Source organism: Pygoscelis adeliae, unplaced genomic scaffold, assembly GCF_000699105.1.
Source record: "Pygoscelis adeliae isolate BGI_AS28 unplaced genomic scaffold, ASM69910v1 Scaffold120, whole genome shotgun sequence".
NCBI classification, from domain to species: Eukaryota; Metazoa; Chordata; class Aves; order Sphenisciformes; family Spheniscidae; genus Pygoscelis; species Pygoscelis adeliae.
In genome coordinates this window covers 3383040-3388570 of record NW_008824032.1, presented here as the reverse complement: position 1 = coordinate 3388570, position 5531 = coordinate 3383040, and the positions used below count along the sequence as shown (strand labels likewise).

The window sequence follows — 5531 nt, the reverse complement described above, 5'->3', positions numbered from 1 at the left end:
GGCCCGTGGCCGTGGGGCTCGGGCCCCCTGGCCCAACGAGTGCCCGAGGGGGGGGTGCCGCCCCGCACCCCCGGGCCTCAGACCCTCGGCCGGGCAGAAGAGGGGTCCGGGGAGGCCCCCCCAGCCCTGCACTGGTGGGGGGCCAGGAAAAGCGGGGGGCAGCCATGCCAGGGCGCAGCTGCCTGCCAGCCCGGCTGAGAGCACCCCTCCACAGAGGTCGCAGCCGCCCCCCACAGTGTCACAAAAAGGGGAAACTGAGGCACAGCGTGGCTTCTCCACAGGTGGGGCTCTGTAGAAACCACTGCCACCATGCTCCAGCCCTGAGGCCACGCTGGAGTCCTGGCCATGGCTACAGGTGCCATTTGTGTCAGGATGCAGCGAGGTTTAAAAATATGGGTTTAAGCCTGTATGTGTTAGGATCCAAATGGCCTTGGCTGAGTGGAACAGGCATCCGGGGTGTTGTGCCAGGCACAGGGGGCCGAAATCCCACCTGAAATGCCTGGTGGTGCTCATTTGCTTATGAATAGCTGTGATGCTCTTGTTTAACCTCTTCATCTCTGAATTTCAGAAGCTGCTGGTAGCTAGAAGGCAGAATCTGACAATGCAAAGAGACTGACTGTCTGGGACACATACAGAAATCTCTGCTGTTGCAGCAAGCCACGCCAGGACACCAGTTGTCGATGGCTTTTCCTCGAGTTTTGAGGTTGGTTGTAACCAAAAATGACACCACTGGCTTTGAAAACGCACCTTGCTCCATAACCAAGCATTCCCATGTCTATCTTCTTACCCTGCTTTATTCTGTGCCCTCAACACAAGTGGGTGCCATGGGAGATGCTGGCATGTGTCCCCTCATCGTTCACCAAGACCAAAGATTATTCCAGCATCCTGCTGGAAGGACCAAACTCTGTGAAAGGGTTGTCCTGGATCAGCCCGCATCCGGTCTGTTCACAGCAGCAGTGCCATTTTTCTGTGCTTCCTCAGGCTCTGCTTCCTCACGCTGTTTTGTTTTTAGGACTACTGTTAACTAATTTTGCATTTAGAAAGCATCCTCCCCAGCAAGTTCTGCTTCTGTCTTTGAGTGGTACTAACCTATAAATCTATCCTGAAGAGATGCCCCTGTACTCGGCACTGGTGAGGCTGCGCCTTGAATACCTTGTTCAGTTTTGGGCTCCTCACTACAAGAAGGACGTTGAGGTGCTGGAGCGTGTCCAGAGAAGGGCAACCAGGGAAGTGGTTGAGTCCCCATCCCTGGAGGTATTTAAAAGATGTGTAGATGTGGTGCTTAGGGATATGGTTTAGTGGTGGACTTGGCAGTGCTAGGTTAACAGTTGGACTTGATGATCTTAAAGGTCTTTTCCAATCTAAACAATTCTGTGATTCTATGAATTTAATGCTGATGCCGAGCGATGTGGTTTTCATTGTCTTTTTTTTTTTTTTAAACTCACCTTTCACAATGTACCTCTTGTGTCATTGATTGCCTTGCCTCATGACACAGCGCAGGCAGAGTTATGGCTGAACTCAGCTGGCCTCTTGTTTGCAGAAGCATCATAGGATCAGGCTCACCCTAAGTCACCCTGATGCGAGTGCCACAGTAAGAAAAAAACGAGTGGCAAATGATAAATACGTTTTAAAAGATTCATCGATTTCTGGCTTCTTGACGCCCGGCTTTGCGCAAGCAGTGCTACACGAGGAGGCTCTCTATTTGCAGAGGGCAAAAGTGACTCATACCACTCTTGGGAACATAGCACTAGCAGGGGTCTCCCAGCTCCCGCGCTCCCTGATACCATGGGCAATCATCTCATGTAAGCGTGATTAGCCACTGTGCTGGATTATATAGGTCGCCATGAGCGTGGGGTTTTTTTCTGTGTAATCAAAGGACTGAATACGAAACACAGGTAAAGGACTAATCCTCCGTTCTGCATTGGCATTCAGGTACACGAAAGTGTATTTCTTCAAGTTAGTTTTTATCATGTGGAAATAGGTAGAAGTAAAAGAGGTGAAAACCAAAAGGCATCTCTAATGATAGCAGCAGTGTTACCACAGAAGGACAGGTGCCCACGAGGGGAGACAGGCGTTTTACAGCTACGCCCTTAAATCAGGTAAAACTTTTGTGTGCAGACGAGGCCTGAGTATCTCTGGTAGACTGTGGGGGAACAGTCTTTAGCCCTTTTCTGGAAAGATGACGACAGTGACAGAGCTGAAGTTGTTTGTAGGATGGAGGTCTGTTGTGTCAGGAAACTTAGAGGCAGGGAAAAGGTGTGTTATCTCTTCCGTCACAGGCAGCACAAAACAGTCTTGGCACAGACACCAGAGCCTTAACACTGTGTACAAAGGCACACATTTTATAACCAAATACACGATATCTGACAAACTGTTCACTTTTATTCCAAACTTTCACCATGTAAAACTGTAAACTGCAAGGAAGCAGTGTGTACTACCTGAGTGCATAAGAAATAAATCTGCCAGGAATCTTTGTTCTTTTGTGATGGACCCGTAACAAGGAGCTTGAGTCAGAAGCACTAGAATAAGAGAAAAGCAAATGCATTTACAGTTGTGGTTTCAAGCTGTGGCCATAATGGATATGGTAGTTCATCATTGCTGGCTACACAACCAAAGTAGTATCATAAAAATGCTTTCAGCTAAAAGCTTCATTATAAAGGTGAACGATGCTTGCCTGAAATTTTGAAGGTTGCAATACTCTGGTGGGCCAAAGAAATTGGGAATCATTGCTCTACAGGGAAGATCTTATTCTATTACATACATCAATATTTCATTTCTGCTGATGCTTACTTTCCAGTCACTGCTACTTCTAAAACAAACATTTTGTTATACATACAGGATCACAAATTTTGAGATACATACACACATATGCTCAAGTGGCCACACAACCAAAATTCAGTAACAAGCTGTTGCTTGAGAAGCAGAGCAAACGAAGCCCGGACTCATGCAAGTGTACAACTCATGGGTGGATACACTCTCCTGTGTTTAATAAAGTGCAGGCTCCAACTGAAGCTTTATCCATTATTGGGGCACTGTCAACATCACTCCTGTGGACTCTCTGGTGTTTCATGAGGGTTACTCTAATGCCGCAGCCTCTCCCTTATTACAGCATGTGCACACATATACACCCAAAGTGATTGTGTAAGCCTCATTTCCTAGGGAAACGAAGCTAAACGTGCCAATAAATTACTTCTTAAGCCCTCACCCAGCCCTTGTGGCTACACCATGATATCACCCTCTCCACATTACCTCACTCCCATCCACCACTCACATCCTTCACGTCTCCTCCTTTCCCCCCTGCCGTATGAAACATCACCCCTAAGGGGTGGGGTTGTGCTTGCAGTGTTGTGCTGAAGTCAGTGACCGCCCTGCCTGCACTGCATTTTAGGTGACAATTCAAGAAATTAATTAAGTTGTTTGGCAAGTGGCCTTCATGATGGAGCAGTAACCTATCCCACTGAAGAGTAAGAAATTTGCAGCAGCATTATTTAGTGGAATTAGGAAGCAGGGTATTATTTTTGAATAGCAGGTGCGTAAGGTTGTAGCTGAGAAGGCTCAGCTCATGTGGGAGTGGAGGCATCCGTGTCATCTTGAGCTGCGTGAGCAGTGCCTCCTCATGGACCAGACTGCAGCTCTGCACTGGAGCCTGAGGAAGGGCCAAGGGACACCTGGGATTTCCCAGCAGAAACAGGCCAGGACTGCGAGACATGAGGGGGAAGCCTAGAGCGGGGTTACACAAGCAAAGGTGCAGGCGTCAGACCTGAATGAATGCTGGGGTGACCATGAGGCCGGTGTGAGAGTCCCCAGGGCTGTCATGCGTGGAGCACGCGGACACCTCACCGCCTTGGGTGAGAACTTAAGCCTGCAGCAACCTTTTCCAGGTGTCCCCCTGACGTGGTGGTGCTGACTTTGCATCACCCTCAGAGCATACCATGTTCTGACTCCCCTGAGGAGCTTTACCAGGACCTTGCTCTCAGCCTGTGAGCGGGGAGCAGTGGGTTGGTAGGAGTAAATGGTGCGTAAGTAAGGAGGCAGCTTCCTACCCTGAATTTTTGGAAGATGCTGGATGACTCTCATTATCCCAGCTTCTTACCTGCAGCGCAGCATCCAAACTCTTAAATTGAAATAGGATGGGCCTCTAGTGTATGTACCCAGCAGGGTGAACTAACTCAGGTCTAAGCCTTCTCTGGCTCAGGGAGAGTAACTCAGGGAGTTAGTTTTCTAACCAAAATTCAAACTTGGCTAAGAGGTAACTGTGATTAACCGTGATGTGAGGATACATATGTGACATGCAGATAACTTAAATCTCCTTTTTTTACAGCGCAGTTATTTCTCACGTCCGTATCACTTTCCTGTAGTTTGGTCACCTTCCAGCCTGTGCTTTGTTAAATACAGCTATTCTTTTATATTCTTCTAGCTTTGCTTTTTCCTTCATTTCCTTGCCCTTGTAATTTTCTTTCTCACTGTGGTTTCTCCATTCCTTGCTCCTGCTCCGGCTGCAGCATTTGTACTAATCACGATTGCTTAAAGCTCTATTTCAGACGTGATGTAGTGAAGTGCTGTACCTTCCCCCTTTCATGCCCCAACAGATGTCTTTATTTTGCAGGTTTTACTGGGGACATTGCTAACCAAAGGGCACACAAGTCTGGCACTAGCAGGCTATGTGGTTTGTTTAAAATGCATTCTCTAATGGTTAATGTATTTGATGGGCTTTTGGATATTCCATTAGCTAGAGCAGTAAAATGCCTAAATACCTTTGACAGCCTGGCCCTTCAACTTTATTTACCCTTGGTATCCCTTATTCAAGGTGAGATTTTTAGGTTTTCTAACCTAAGACAAGTTCCCAAGGCATCATTTCCTTACAGACTTCATCCAGCCCCAGCACCCAGGTGTGATAACCTCGGTAAGCCCTGCCCACCAGCAGTATCCAAAGCACAGAACTGCACCCGTGTCCAGCCTGCGTAATCATACCCACTTTGCATTTGCCACAGCCTAGCCAAGGGTAACTTGCCATTGTCTCGCAGCCTTGAACTATACTCAGATCCAAGTCATGGTGCAAGAATCATAGAATCACAGAATTGTTTAGGTTGGAAAAGACCTTTAAGATCATCAAGTCCAACCGTTAACCTAGCACTGCCAAGTCCACCACTAAACCATGTCTCTAAGCACCACATCTACACGTCTTTTAAATACCTCCAGGGATGAAGACTCAACCACTTCCCTGGGCAGCCTGTTCCAATGCCTGACAAGCCTTTCAGTGAAGAAATTTGTCCTAATATCCAATCTAAACCTCCCCTGGCACAACTTGAGGCTGTTTCCTCTTGTCCTAGTGCTTGTTACTTGGGAGAAGAGACCGACACCCACCTCGCTACAGCCTCCTTTCAGGTAGTTGTAGAGAGCAATGAGGTCTCCCCTCAGCCTCCTTTTCTCCAGGCTGAACAACCCCAGTTCCCTCAGCCGCTCCTCATAAGACTTGTTCTCCAGACCCCTCACCAGCCTCGTTGCCCTTCTCTGGACACGCTCCAGCACCT

The 5531-nt window shown here is 48.0% G+C and overlaps 1 protein-coding gene across 1 annotated transcript in view; it reads left to right on the top strand.

Moving 5' to 3' along the window:
* Nucleotides 1-5531, top strand: part of NDUFB4 (NADH dehydrogenase (ubiquinone) 1 beta subcomplex, 4, 15kDa) — a 98309-nt gene that overhangs the window by 40640 nt on the left and 52138 nt on the right. The gene's annotated exons all lie outside the window — the stretch shown is intronic.